Below are 16,448 nucleotides of genomic sequence, written 5' to 3' on the forward strand. Positions count from 1 at the left end.
TTCACACCTCCCTCACCCTAGTTGTCCGACTATTTTCACTGTCCTTTTGATTAATTTTACGGACTTTGTTCCTCGTTGTCACCTTCCCCTCAGCTACCAATGAACAATTCTACATTTCCTTATCATCATCTGCTTTGATCTGTCGTTTTCACACACCCTTCCATATCTCTAGACTTCTTCTACCCTGACTCTCAGTCTGAAGGGTCTCAACCTGAAACATCACCCATTCCTTCTCTCCACAGATGCTGCCTGTCCTGCTGAATCACTCTGGCATTTTGTGTCAATTTTTGGTGTAAACCAGTATCTGCAGTTTCTTCCTACACAAAACTGAGTCCTTCATGAAGCTAAAGGCAATCCATAGAAACTCCTAGTGTAGATTAGTGTTCATGAGCCTAATGGTTGTTTGGAAAGAAGCTGGTCTTGAACCTGCTGGTTATGGGTTTCAGACTCCTTTACCTTCTTCCCAATGGTTAAAATGAAATTAGAATGTGGCCAGGGTGGTGTGTGTCCTTGATGATGCTGGCTGCCTTTATTTAGCCAGCGACTCGTGTAGATTCTTTTGATGATGAGAAGGTCAGTACTGTGATGGATCACCACTCTGTAATCTAGATTGCATCAATTGTTACAAATCTTCAGTTAATTTTATGTGCATCGAGTTGCAGAAAAATCTGCACGTCCATGGCAAATGACGTGCTGATTTACGTACTTTGATTGCAACATGCGCCTTAATTTAGTTCAACAAAGAAACTGACAAGTTACTAAAGAACCTGAGAGGGGGAGGTCAGGGGGGATGGTGAACACATGGCAGGGATGGGGATTGGGGCCAGGGGAAGGCAGGTGAGTGGACTGAGGCCGAGTCGATGTCTGGTGGGTGGTAGGGAGGTATGAGGACTGTAGTGGGTGGGGAAGAGCTGGGGTCACATGGTTTGAGGGGAATGGGGAAGACCCAGTGGAACAGCCACTGAGGTTACCAGGGTTGGGGGGGGGGGGGGGGGGGGGGGGGACTAGCACTAGGACCCAGCATAGTCAAACCCATGGGAGTTGGAGTCTGCAGCGTGGAAACTTCAGGCCCGGTGCTGAGTCCAGGCTGCAGGTAAGGTGACGGCTGCGGGCTGCTGGAGGGCAGTGGAGAGGCGAGGTTCAGCGGGCAAAGCGTGGGAGGTCCCGGTGGGCGGGAAATCAGCCCCATCAGAGACTATGAGCAGGGTTAACTATAGAAAGGACCATTCCGGCTATTGTAGTGGGTGGCTGCTCGTCCCCACCCAGCCTTTACCCCACCCGGAGCCTTATCTCTTCTCCCCTGAAGCAGGCAGGTCGGGCACAGTCGGAGCTGGTTCTGACATTGTTAAACTTGCAGCCGCGCACCGACTCCAACACTCCTGATTGGTGAAAGGACAAGGCTCAGAAAATACGGGGCCCCCCTAGATCTCGAGGCCCTAAACTTAAGCTTGTCTATCTTATATATAATCCGGCCCTGCTTGTAACAGTGGGGGTTTTCTGGTTGCCCCGTTTCCTCCCACACACCAACCACATACAGGTCTGCAGGTTAATTGGCTTCGATAAAAATTGTAAATTGTCTCTAGTGTACGGGGTAATTGTTGGTCGGCGTGGACTCCTATGGTCAATAGGTGGTGCAATTTTCCAACAAATGTGAAATCTAGTTTGAATCCCAAGTGCACTAATCACTATAGATATTGTATATAATATGCCAGTAGATAAATCCAGTATACACTCAGTCACTGTTCTGAGTTCCTCCTTTTTTTGATGGCATTTGGTTAGAACAACTCTGCCAGGATATAGTATGTGTTGTTTTTCATTTTTAAAGTGTGTCGTAATTTTATACCAAAGAAAAGCAGTCTGAAAATGGGCTTGGTTTTCCTGAGGGAAAGAGTGTCAGCAGTGGGGTTTTCATGAGTTTGAAAATGCATGAAGGTCGGGCACAGTCTGGTAAGCAGACAGGGCGAAAATTGGAAACTTTCTGAATTAATTCACTGGGATAGTTCCCACTTATAATGGATCACTTTGACGATCAGTGATACATAAATGTAAAGTTTTGCATTGCTGCATGCGTTTATAATGCTGCATTGTAGACAGTTTCTTATCGAGCTAGTTATTTCTGTTTCTTAATTATTCACTCTATTGTGCAGGAAAACCTTTGTAGAGTCAAGGCATGGAAACAGGCATGTCATCCCATCCAATCCTTGCCAAATACATCGCCATACTAGGCTAGTCCTATTTGCCTGCATTTATCCCTCTGAACTCATCCTTTCCATGTACCTCACCAGAAATAAGGAACTGACTCAAGATTCAAGAGTTTATTGTCATGTGTCCCAGATAGGACAATGAAATTCTTGCTTTGCTTCAGCACAACCGAGTATTGTAGGCATAAATAAATGCAGATGAACAAAAAAAGACCTAAAGTATTGGAGTAACACAGCGGGTCAGGCAATATCTCTGGAGAACATGGACAGGTGATAGGAACTTTTACACACAGAAGGCGGTGGCTATATGGAATGAGCTGCCAGAGGAGGTAGTTGTGGCTGATGCAATACCAGCATTTCAAGAACACTTGGACAGGTACATGGAAAGGAAAGGTTTTGAAGGATCTGGGCCAAACTCTAGCAGATGTGGCATCTTGATTGATATTGAAAAATTGGGGCAGAAAGGCCCGTTTCTCTGCTGTATGACTCGCTAACAGGCAGACAGGAATTTTGGAATCGTAGGAACGGATACATTTAAGGGATTCTTCCATTTCCATTGTGAGAACAAGGAGTATAATAAAAGAGGAACTGCAGATGCTGTTTTATACCAAAGATAGACACAAAGTGTAGGAGTAACTCAGCAGGGCAGGAAGCATCTGTGGAGAAAACGAATAGTGATATTTTGGGGTGGACACATCTTCAGACACTGAAGGGGACGTGAAGGGAACAAGTAATATTTGCATACATCAATGCCACAAAGATGAAACAGAAAATTGAACTAAAACTAAAAAAGTTTATTTCCATGTACTAACCATTTCAGAAAATAAATGCCAACAAGCTTCTCAGCATTAAGCTAAATTACTTTTTGGATTTTAAAATACCAGTTTATTGTTGCTACATATTATTTGAGAGCAAATGACCAGTGCAGTTAGACCCCAGTCAACCAATGGGTTGAATTTAGTTTATTGTCATGTGGACCGAGATACAGAGAAAAGCTTTTGTGTTATCCAGTCAGCTTATGTGTTATCCAGTCAGCCGAAAGGCAATATATGATTACAATTGAGCTGTCCACTGTGTACAGATACACGATAAAGGGAATAACGTGAATAGCATTTAGTGCGAGGTAAAGTCCAATCAAAAATAGTCCAAGTGCCTCCAATGAGGTAGGTGGTAGCTCAGGACTGCTCTCTATTGGTAGGATGGCTTAGTTCAATGGGAAGGGTTGTAAGTTCTAGGAGTAGAATTAGGCCATTCGGCCCATCAAGTGTACTCCGCCATTCAATCATGGCTGATCTATCATTCCCACTCAACCCCATTCTGCCTTTTCCCATAAATCCTGACACCCTTACTAATGAAGAAAGGCACTGCACTTATTCACTGATATTGCAATAGAACGTGTGATGGGTGTATATGCCAGCTTTTATTCATTTTAGTTCATCTTAACAGCTGTTAATTCCTCAGCAGTTCCAAATTTCGACATTATTTTGTCCTTGGACCACAGAAGATTTTGATTCAAAGAGTTCCAAGCCAGATAAATCAGTTCCCCACCAAATATCATATTACATGAAAAAATGCATCTGCAGTGAAAGATAATCTAGCCCTGAATCTAATTAAAGTGTATCTTATTTCATTTGGCCAATTACTTTGTGGCATTATAGCTACAAGCACTCCGTGATAGCTCGAGGTTAAGTGGTTGGTTGGGGAAGAGTGTCAGGCTGGGAGGGTGAAGAGGGAGGAATAATGTGTGGGGCCCGGTGGCACAGTGGTAAAGTTGCTGTCTGTACGGAGTTTGTACGTTCTTCCTGTGACCGCATGGATTTTCTCAGGATGCTCCGGTTTTCTCCCACATTCCAAAAATGAAACAGGTTTGTAGGTTAATCAGCTTCGGTTAAATTGTCTCTAGTTTGTAGAATACGATACAGTCATGAAATGGAAGATACATGAAACTTGAAATTAAAGTGACGAGTGGATAGGATTGGGGATGTGCAAAGATTGTGGTGGGGGGAGGGAATCTCCTGTGGCGTTCTGTCCTGCATCTTGGTGGAACCAGTCTGTCGCTGAAGGTACTCGTCAGATTGATCAGTGTGTCATGGAAGGGTTACCTGTATTGTCCAAGATGCTCCAGTTTAATGAGTGTCCTCCCCTCCAAGAGCATCTCCAGTGAATCCAATTCTTCCCCCAGGACGGAGCCAGACTTCTTCATGAGTTTGTTGATCCTATTGCCGTCCGCAGCCTTCGTCCTGCTGCCCCAGCACACAGCAGCAAAGAAGATGGCACTGGCTACCACCGATTGTTAGAACATCAGTAGCATCTTACTGCCGGTGAAGGAGTGGAGCATTCTCAAAAAGTACAGCCGGCTCTGTCCCTTCTTGTACAGGATCTCAGCGTTCCTGGACCAGTCCAGTTTACTGTCCAGGTGAACTCCAAGGTACTTGTACTCCCTAGTAAACTGCATGTCCACACCATTGATGGAGACAGGGGACAGCAGCGTGTCTCTCTTCCTAGTCTACCACTGACTCCTTAGTGCATAGGTCAATGAAAGTAAGCATGCAGGTACAGCAGGCAGTGAAGAAAGTGAATGGCATGTTGGCCTTTATAACAAGGGTAGTTGAGTATAGGTGCAAAGAGGTCCTTCTGCAGTTGTACAGGGTCCTAGTGAGACCACACCTGGAGTATTGTGTGCAGTTTTGATCCCCTAATTTGAGGAAGGACATTCTTGCTATTGAGGGAGTGCAGTGCAGGTTTACAAGGTTAATTCTCAGGATGGCGAGGCTGTCATATGCTGAGAGAATGGAGCGGCTGGGCTTGTACACTCTGGAGTTTGGCAGGATGAGAGGGCATCTATTGAAACATATAGGATTATTAAGAGTTTGGACAAGCTAGAGGCAGGAAACATGTCCCGATTGTTGGGGGAGTCCAGAACCAGGGGCCACAGTTTGAGATGACGGAGATGAGGAAATGCTTTTTCACACAGAGAGTTGTGAGTCTGTGGAATTCTCTGCCTCAGAGGGCAGTGGAGGCCGGATTCTCTGGATACTTTCAAGAGAGAGCTAGATAGGGCTCTTAAAGATAGTGGAGTCAGGGGATATGGGGAGAAGGCAGGAACGGGGTACTGGTTGGGGATGATCAGCCATGATCACATTGAATGGCGGTGCTGGCTCAAAGGGCCGAATGGCCTAATTCTGCACCTTTTAGCCTTGTTGGTGTTGAGCTACAGGTTATTCAGCCCACAACACTCAACAAAGTCGTGGACTACACCTCTGTATTCAGCTTTCCTCCCCTCACTGATGCTGCTAGTGTACAGGGTGATCGCTGGTCAGTGGTGACTTGATGGGCCGAAGGGCTTGTTTCCGCATTGTATCTCTAAAGTAAACGCTAAACTGAGAGGTTTAATGGTTAAATGGTGCTTTATTGTCCGATGCAAATGCTTAGTGAAATTATTTTCTTACACACAGTCCATACCTAAGGACAATCCCAGATTAAGAAACTGTTTTAGTGGATTAGAAACGACAATCGGTTGATTGAACAAGATTTATTCTCAATTGAAGTTCTCCGATAACTTGAGTCATAATAGGGTGATTTCACGAAAGGTCACTGGAGCGTAGATCCGCACCCACGTGACCGAAAATTTGAAGTGGAGGACATGCTATACATCCGGTACATGTTAGTGAATGGGAAAACACGCACTTTCACACCCGTTAAAAACATCGAAAACGGACAGTTTTTGAGCTGCAATTTACTGTGCCAGTCGGGGTGACCGTGAGGCACAGCTACCTAAATTTACAGTCCAAAAAAAAGATAGAAACTAAGGTAAATTCAAGAGGGAGCTGAAGGTGCAAATCCAGCGGAAGTGCTTCGCGGACATTTGTCGTGTAGATTTAAAGATCCAAAATATCGGGAATTATCGCGTTTGCTCGCTGCATTTCATCAAAAGTAAGGCATTATTGACTTTTTTATCTTTATTCATTTGTTATATGAAAAGTTTTAAAAGTGAAAAATCCGTTAGTAAAATTGCAAAATCGCCCATGGTTCTCAGGTGGGTTTTAACATGCAAAATGAAAACGCTTCTGAAGCTACATTTACCATTTAAATAATGGTAAACTATCAATGTGTTTTGAAATAAATTTTCCTCAGATGCAAGCTAAGGAATGGGATAATTGTCAGCTGTTAGTTGGACAAAATTAGGACATTTTATTATTTGCCAAAATCAGGATTGTTGACATCATCCCATGCTGCAGGCTTGTCTGTTATTAGATGATAAACAAATAAATAAATAAGTGGTTTGGGTGAATGTGCAGGCTTTAAACAAGAAACATTGAGAAATATATTTTGGCAAATAATAAAACTGACCACAATGGTGGTTCTCAATCGACTGGCGGGCTGATCCCAGAAACCACGCGCGAAACCCGACCCCTCCCAGCCTCCCAGTGTCATGTGCGCGCGGCTCCTGACCGCAGGGTTCAACGCTGGGCACGCACCAGCAGGTACTGCTACATGCCCCCCCCGTACCGGGAGCCAAACAGTACGGCCTGAATGTGTAGTCCTTGAACACAGGAGACGATAGAACGGCTGGTGGACGGCCTCTACGCCGTGGTGTGGTCACAACCACTGGGCTGTCCACGTGTGCGGGCTTGAGGCGGCTGACGGAGGCGAACTCCTCCCAGCCGCCCATGTCCAACGTGAATGTGGAAACTCCAGTTCTCAGCACCCTGTACGGCCCCTCATAAACCCGCTGCAGCAGCGAGCGGTGAGCATCCCTACAAAGGAAAACATAAGCACAATCCTGTAATGACACCGGCACATGCATCGAGGCCGACCCATGCCTGTAAGTTGGGACGGGGACTAACACACGCACCTGCTCACGAAGCCGTGGTTACCGAGCCATAGACAAACTCGGCCGAGGAGACGTCGAGAAAAATCCTGAAGATGGGGCACTGGGTACCGGTCAGCCGTGGTTACCACGTTAAGCCGTCTGTAATCACCGCAAGGCCTCCAACCCCCAGTGGCTTTTGGACCCATATGGAGCGGGGATCCCCAGGGGCTGTTGGACATCCGCACAATGCCCATGTCTTCCATCTATTGGAATTCATTGCGGGCAGTGCTCAGCTTGTCCGGCGGGAGGCGGCACACGTGAGCATGCACCGGTGGACCTTCGGTAGGGATATGGTTCACCACATCATGACGTGGTTCAGCCCTGTCGAAACGGGGTATAAGTAGCTCAGGGAATTCGGATAGCAGAGTGGTGAATGGCTCCTGGACCTCTGCGATGTCGTTGGGTTGCCGTTTGGCGGAGGCAAGCTGCTCGTGTCGGCGGGGCGGAGGTCTGACAACGGGACCATACGACCGCCACGCACATCAATGAGAAGGGAAAACGCGCGCAAGAAATCCGCCCCCAAGATCGACTGGGCGACGTTAGCAACGATAAACTTCCACCTGTACGGGTGGCAGTCAATGGTTAGGTTAAGGGTCCACGTACTGTACGTTTGAATGTCACTCTCGTTAACAGCCGAGAGGGCGGGCCCTACCTTACCGACGCGGGTATCACGGGTGGTCGGGGGGGAAGGATGCTGACAATGACCCCGGAGTCCACAAGGAAACGATGGCCAGAGTGAAGGTCACGGACGTAGATGTGTTCATTCGGGCCGATCGCGGTCACCTCTACGGGCGATCGGCTGAAACGTGCAGGGGACTCGGCAGCGTCGGGACTCTGCACCGAAACGTAGATGGTAGTAACGGCAACAGCATCTACCATATGGCTCGGGCTGCTGCGGTGAATCCACAGAGGCGGCCGGTGACAGGCCTTCCTCGCGCTGCCTCCTCGGCTGCACTCCAGCTGTGGCAGCTGGGCGGGTGAAGGAGCAAATATCCCGCCACCCCGTGGTCCACAGTTCATCGGCCCTCTCGGCGAGCTGTTGGGGTTCGCTGAAATCGGCTCCCGCGAGCATTAGACGGACATCATCCGGCATCTGCTCCAGGAGAGCCTGCTCGAACAGTAAGCACCATCCATCAGGGCCAGCATCTTGGCCATTATGGTGGAAAGCTCTGATCGCCTACCCCGTCCATATGCAGGATCGTCGCTGCCCGGTCTCAGCGGCTGTGTCCGAAGGTATGGAGCGACACGGCCCTCATACTTGGATGCCACCGGTGGATCCCTCAGGTACGGCTGCAACCTGGAGGCTGACTCCTGTGGCAGGGCTCCCACCATGTGGAAATATCTGGTCTCGTCAGCAACGACGTGGTGCAGGTGGAACTGCGCTGCCACGTGCACAAACAAAACCTGTGGTTGATTGGGCCAAAAGGGGGGCAGCCGAAGGCTGGTAAAATCCTGCTGAGTGCCAGCTACGTCGGTGGGAAAATATTTTTCCTGCATGTCCTCTAGTCTAACGATGGTTAGACTCGTCGGGGTCACCAATTTAGTGGATTAGGAACGACAATCGGTTGTTTGAACAAGATTTATTCTCAATTGCAGTTCTCCGATAACTCGGGTTGCAATACACAACTGACCACAATGGTGGTTCTCAATCGACTGGCGGGCTGAGCCCAGAAACCGCGCAAAAAACCCGACCCCTCCCAGAGTCACGTGCGCGCAGCTTCCGATCGCAGGGTTCGATGTTGGCGTGCACCAGCAGGGTGCCGCTACTGTGTACAGAAATAGTCCACTGAGCCCACATGCAAGAGGCACCATATTTTGGCGCCATTTTCACACTCCAGTCCCTGCTCTAGCTCTTTTGGGCGTTTCCCGATCCAGGCGAGCCCGGGCCTTCAGCCGTTGCCTTCATTCAACGCCTTGATCGACCAGTGAACAAGTGTTGCCCCCCTCACCCACCCACCCACCTTTGTGCCCCAGGGGCATGTCCAGCAGACAACCTTGCGGGCAGGGAAGGCCAGAGCCCAGGAAGGTTCCTTCACCTCTCCAACCGGCCTCACTCCTCACGTGTCATGCCCGTCATTGTTGCCGGCTCCATTCCTCCGTTCTCTGGTCTTTGTAGGGTGAGCAGTGGCGGGTTCAGTTGCCCTCTCTACGGACCGCATCCCGTAAGTCTCAGAGCGACCGGCCACAGTAGACAAGCAGCGGCTGCCTCGGTGGCTTCATGCCCCCAGGCTCCAGCCCACTGGCAGCTAGCTGTGAAGTTACCGGTTGCAACAGTGATGGATATTACACACACACACAGAAGGAAATGGTAAAACACAAATCTGAGGCCTTGGCGGATCACGGGCTGACATAGATGGACAATGCACAGGATCTTGGAACAGGGAGAGATTACGGGGCCTGAAGAAACCAAATTAATCAAGAGTTATCACAGGAGCAGAGTCAGGCCATTCAGCCCAATGGGTCTACTTTGTTGTTCAATCATTGCTGATCTATTTTTCCATTTCAACCCATTCTGATTAACACCCAGATTGAGCTAGAAGCTACATCATACTGTTCCATTGTGGCAGTGATGGTATCAAATCTAGGTTGTAAAGTAGTTGATCCTCCCCTGTGTAGGCATAAGGTTATAGGACATGGGAATAAATTAGGCCATTTGGCCCATTGAAGTCTCTCTACCATTCAATCATGGCTCCTCAATCTTTTCCTCTCAACCCCATTCACCTACCTTCTCCCTGTAGCCTTTAACACCATTAGTAATCAAAAATCTGCCAATCTCCGCTTTAAAAATACCCAATGACCTGGCCTCCACAGCCTTCTGTGGCAATGAATCCCACAGATTCACAACCCTCTGACTAAAGAAATTCCTCCTTATCTCCTTTCTAAGGTACGTCCTTTCATTGTCTTTGACTTTGTTGGTGGGGTTTAAGAGGCTTTTTACATGGGTACATGGAGTTGCAGCGGATGGAGAGATATGGATCAGGTGCAGCATATGAGATGTGTTTATTTTGGTCTCATGCTTGGCAAAGACATTGCGGGCTGAAGGTCCTGTTCCTGTGTGTACTGTTCTATGTAGATACAAGAAACTACAGATGCTAGTTTACAAAAAAAAGATAAAAAGTGCTGGAGTAACTAGCAAGTCAGGCAGCATCTCTGGACAATGTAAATAGGTGACGCTTCGGGTTGGGACTGATCTTCACCCTTGCGGCAATGTTTAGACAATGTTCTATGTTCATGGTCGTCCCCACCGATTAATACACTAAACCAAAACCTGGTTTGCTGACAATTGCATTTTGAAATAACACGTTGACAAATAAAATGTTAACTTTCAATTGTACAATAAATGTATATCTTTATATTGGCCTATTTTCACTGGAGATTGTCAGTCAATTTGTCTCCATTTCCTTGCTAGTGTGTTGGACCACATTGAGGCACATGGTATGTGTTACAGAAGGAGGTAATCGAGCTAACAGAGACCACAGTATAATTTGGTTTAAATTAACAATGGAAAGAAACCAGGAAATATGAGTGTAAAATCATTCCATTGTGGAAGAATTTGGTAGCACAAAGAAGAATCTAGTTCACATAGACTGGAAAATGCTTCTGCAGCATTGAAGGAAAACATTATTTGGGTACATTTCAGGCAAGTTCCTTTTCAATGTAAACCAGCACAGGAACAGGCCTTTCCACCGATGGTATGTGTGCCGAACATGATGCCAAGATAAACTAATCTCTGTCTGCGTGTGATCCATATCCCTCCATTCCCTACATACTCATGTGCCTATCTAAAAGCCTCTTAAACGCCACTATTGTAATTTGTATCCAACACCACCCCTGTCAGTGCGTTCCAGCCCGTTCCAGTTCCAGTCGTCCATAAATACAGGAGAGGTGCCGGATAACTGGAGGGTGGCAAATGTTGTGCCTCTATTCAAAAAGGGCTGCAGGGAAAATGCTGGGAACTACAGTATAGGCTCTACCCTCTAATCCAGGCAGTATACTCTTCAAAGCCTCCACATCAGTCCTGTAATGGGCTGCCCAGAACTGCACATAATACTCCAAATGTACAGTGGCTTGCAAAAGTATTCATACCCCTTGAACTTTTCCACATTTTGTCACGTTACAACCACAAACGTAAAAATATTTTATTGGGATTTTATGTGATAGACCAACACAAAGTGGCGCATAATTGTGAAGTGGAAGGAAAATGATACATGGTTTTCGAATTTTTTTACAAATAAAAAACTGAAAAGTGTGGCGTGCAAAAATATTCAGCCCCCTTTACTCTGATACGGGTTAAGGGGGAAATCCTTTAAAACCGAGATGAGAAGAACTTTTTTCACACAGAGAGTGGTGAATCTCTGGAACTCTCTGCCGCAGAGGGTAGTCGAGGCCAGTTCATTGGCTATATTTAAGAGGGAGTTAGATGTGGCCCTTGTGGCTAAGGGGATCAGGGTATGGAGAGAAGGCAGGTACAGGATACTGAGTTGGATGATCAGCCATGATCATATTGAATGGCGGTGCAGGCTGGAAGGGCCGAATGGCCTACTCCTGCACCTAATTTCTATGTTTCTATGTTTCTATACCCCTAAATAAAATCCAGTGCAACCAATTGCCTTCAGAAGTCACCTAATTAGTAAATAGAGTCCACTTGTGTGTAATCTAATCTCAGTATAAATACAGCTGTTCTGTGAAGGCCTCAGAGGTTTGTTAGAGAACATTAGTGAACAAACAGCATCATGAAGCCCAAGGAACACACCAGACAGGTCAGGGATAAAGTTGTGGAGAAGTTTAAAGCAGGGTTAGGTTATAAAAAAAATCCCAAGCTTTGAACATCTCACGGACCACTGTTCAATCCATCATCCGAAAATGGAAAGAGTATGGCACAACTGCAAACCTACCAAGACATGGCCGTCCACCTAAACTGACAGGCCGGGCAAGGAGAGCATTGATCAGAGAAGCAGCCAAGAGGTAACTCTGGTAACTCTGGAGGAGCTGCAGAGATCCACAGCTCAGGTGGGAGAATCTGTCCACAGGACAACTATTAGTTGTGCACTCCACAAATTGGGCCTTTATGGAAGAGTGGCAAGGAGAAACCCATTGTTGAAAAAAGCCATAGGAAGTCCCATTTGCAGTTTGCCACAAGCCATGTGGGGGACACAGCAAACATGTGGAGGAAGGTGCTCTGGTCAGATGAGACCAAAATTGAAGTTTTTGGCCTAAATGCAAAACGCTATGTGTGGTAGAAAACTAACACTGCACATCACCCTGAACACACCATCCCCACTGTGAAACATGGTGGTGGCAGCATCATGCTGTGGGGATGCTTTTCTTCAGCAGGGCAGGGAAGCTGGTCAGAGTTGATGGGATGATGGATGGAGCCAAATACAGGGCGGTGGCGCTGGTGAACAGCTGCGGCTCGCCTGCAGTCTGTTTGTTTTTACTTTTTTTGTGTGTTTTTTTTTCATTTTGTCTAGCTATGTTTTTGGTTTTTATGTGTGGGGGTGGGGGGGGGGGGGGGGGGGGGGGGGGGGGGGGGGGGGGGGGGGGGGGGGGGGGGGAGGTGGGGGTTGAAACGGGGCTTGCTGCCTCTCCCTCCGAGGGACTGCGACTTTTTTGTCGTATCCCCCTTCTCTGCCTCCGTCTGCGCTGAGGCCCAATGGCGGAGCTGGCGACCTCGAGGCTCCGGAGGCAGCCTGTCAGGACTCGCCCTGGGCTCGCTCCCGTGAGGGGCTGTGACGCTCCCGTGTGGGCGGCCCAGCCCGATGGTGGAATGGCGCTCCCGTGAGGGCGGCCCAGCTCGAGGGTGGAACGGCGCTCCCGTCGGGGCAGCCCAGTTCAAGGGTAATGGCGCTCCCATTGGGGCGGCCTGGCGCGGGCTGAGACGCTTGCGTGAGGGTGACCCGGCTCGGGGCTGGAACGGTGCTCCGGTGGCTGAGACGGCGTTCTGGCGGCGGCGGCCTGAGTCCGGGGTTCGGCCGCGGGCCAGTGGATGACGTCGTCAACAGCTGCGTCCGCTGGACTGGAGGGCGACAGCTTTGACCACCCCGGGCCGCGGTGTTTGAACCGGCCCGTTCGCGGAGCTCGGTGAGCCGCGGGACTGATTTACCATCGCCCGGTGGGGTATCGCCTCAGCGCAGAGGGAGAAGAGGAGGGAAGAGACTGCAGCCCTAAGATTTTTGCCTCCATCACAGTGAGGAGGTGCTTGGTGGACTCACTGTGGTGGATGTTAATTTGTGTTTACTGTCTGTTCTGTTGTCTATTATTGTATTATTGTATGTATGACTGCAGGCACAAAATTTTGTTCAGACTGAAAGGTCTGAATGACAATAAAGGAAATTCAATTCAATTCAATCCAATCTTGGAAGATAACCTGTTAGAGTCTGCAAAAGACTTGAGACTGGGGCGGAGGTTCACCTTCCAGCAGGACAACGACCCTAAACATACAACCAGAGCTACAATGGAATGGTTTAGATCAAAGCATATTCATGTGTTAGAATGGCCCAGTCAAAGTCCAGACCTAAATCCAATTGAGAATCTCTGGCAAGACTTGAAAATTGCTGTTCACAGACGCTCTCCATCCAATCTGACTGAGCTTGAGCTATTTTGCAAAGAAGAATGGGCAAAAATTTCAGTCTCTAGATGTGCAAAGCTGGTAGAGACATACCCCAAAAGACTTGCAGCTGTAATTGCAGCGAAAGGTGGTTCTACAAAGTATTGACTCAGGGGGGCTGAATACTTTTGCACGCCACACTTTTCAGTTTTTTTATTTGTAAAAAAATTTGAAAACCATGTATCATTTTCCTTCCACTTCACAATTATGCACCACTTTGTGTTGGTCTATCACATAAAATCCCAATAAAATACATTTACGTTTGTGGTTGTAACGTGACAAAATGTGGAAAAGTTCAAGGGGTATGAAAACTTTTGCAAGCCACTGTAGCTGAACCAAAGTCCTGTAAAGCTGAAATTCCTTGTTCCTTCAGTCATTGAGTTAAACAGTGTGGAGACTGACCCACACCCACCAATATGCCCCATCTGCACTATTCCCACCTGCCTGTGTTTGACCCATATCCCTCTAAACCTGTCCTACCCTTGCACCTGTCCAAATGTCTCATAAACATTGCAGTAGGGCCTGGCTCAACTACCTCCTCCGGCAGCTCTTTCCATATACCCACCACCCTCTGAACAAATTACCCCTCAGGCTCCTTTTAAATCTTTCACTCTTCACCGTAAACCATGTCCTTTGGTTTTCGATTTCCCTGGTACTGGGCAAAAGACTGCATTCACCTTATCTATTCCCTTCATGATGTTCTACACCTCTATAAGATCACCCCTCATCCTCCTGTGCTCCAAGGAACCAATTCCTAGCCTGCCCATTCCCTCCCTGTAGCTCAGGCCCTCAAGTCCTGGCAACATCTTGTCATTTCAAGTCCCCTGCCTTTCTCCCCATAAACAGAGCCTTCAGGTGATATTCTTCCCCATCCCTTACTTGCTTTGGTCTGACATTTTTTACCACTTTTCTCACCTTAAAAACCACGGACACCGTTCCTCCTTCCACAGAACCTGCTTGATTGCATTGCCAATATTTTCATTCCAACGCAAGCAATAGTTTGTCTTTGACAAGCTCTTTTGACTGTTCCCTTTGGATCCGAGCTGGTAAAACAAAGGCTGAATAGAGGTTTTGAAGATGATGTGAGTATTTGGTTGGGAAGGCCTTTAACGTTTTTTATCTTCTTGAGAATGCAGTGCCCAAAAATGAAACTGTGTGTCGTCTTATCTCAGTCCAGTTTAACTATGAGGAAAATGTTTAAAATACTTTGTGCACACATGTTTGACAGAACCAACTACTTTCAAGCCACAAATAATTTTTTATTTTGTCATATACAATAGTTGTTGTCGGTAAAGTAGTGTCATTTGTATATGTTGAATGAATAAACTAAACTGAACTGAGAACTGAACTGAAATGACCTAAAAACAACATACAGTTCTGGAGTAACTCATCGAGTCAGGCAACATTGCTGGAGAACGTGGATAGGTGACATTTTGGGTCGGGACCCTTCCTCAGACATATTGTGGTGGGGGTAGGAGGAGTAGGGTTGCCAACTTTCTCATTCCCAAATAAGGGACAAAAGGTCAAAATAAGGGACAAATTCCCGACGGCAATTCGTTGACTGACTCAGCCGTGGCTGGGTGAATGATGAGTTGGCCCGGGTGCTGGACTGCACACAAAGCCCAGCCGGCGGGGCCAGCAGGCCAGCTGAGGAGTTTTGGCCCCGGACCGCACGACGTCACATGCAAAGTCTGGCACCCCGTCCAACTCATGAACCGATGATCGGCCATGAGAAGGAGGGGTGATGGTGTCGGACAGTCGTGAAGGTCGGACAGCTGGCCGGGCTGGTCACCGACGGGGCCACGGGCGAGGCGCTGATGCTGCACTCCGTCAGGACGGGTGAGGCAGGGCCGGACGCAGTGCACTGACCCGACAGTCCCCTCGACCCGAGCAGTAGCAGTAAAATATGGGACAAGGGCGGTCCCATACGGGACAAACCAATTTAGCGCAAAATACGGGATGTCCCGGCTAATACGGGACAGTTGGCACATGTAAGGGGGAGGGGAAAAGCTGAAAGAGATGTGGCGGCAGAAGAAAGCCTGGCGAGTGGTTAGGTGGATATGGCTCAGGGGGTTTTGAAAGGTGAATGGTTGGACAAAGGCCATAGATGAAAAGCCTAATGACATTAGACTTTAGACATGCAGCATGGTAACAGGCCCTTTGGCCCATTGAGTCCTCACCGCCCAGCGATCACCTCATACAATAGCACTATCCGACACACTCGCGACAAGTTGCAATTTTTACTGAAGCCAATTAACTTGCAAATCTGTACATGTTTAACCATATAACCATATAACAATTACAGCACGGAAACAGGCCATCTCGACCCTTCTAGTCCGTGCAGAACACATAATCTCCCCTAGTCCCATATACCTGCGCTCAGACCATAACCCTCCATTCCCTTCCCATCCATATAACTATCCAATTTATTTTTAAATGATAAAAACGAACCTGCCTCCACCACCTTCACTGGAAGCTCATTCCACACAGCTACCACTCTCTGAGTAAAGAAGTTCCCCCTCATGTTACCCCTAAACTTCAGTCCCTTAATTCTCATGTCATGTCCCCTTGTTTGAATCTTCCCTACTCTCAGTGGGAAAAGCTTTTCCACGTCAACTCTGTCTATCCCTCTCATCATTTTAAAAACCTCTATCAAGTCCCCCCTTAACCATCTGCGCTCCAAAGTGTGTTTGGAGTGCGGGAGGAAACCGGAGCACCCAGAGAAACCCACACGGTCACAGGGAGAACGTGCAAACTCTGTACAGAC

The sequence above is a fragment of the Leucoraja erinacea genome, chromosome 13, assembly GCF_028641065.1.
Source record: "Leucoraja erinacea ecotype New England chromosome 13, Leri_hhj_1, whole genome shotgun sequence".
Classification (NCBI taxonomy): domain Eukaryota; kingdom Metazoa; phylum Chordata; class Chondrichthyes; order Rajiformes; family Rajidae; genus Leucoraja; species Leucoraja erinaceus.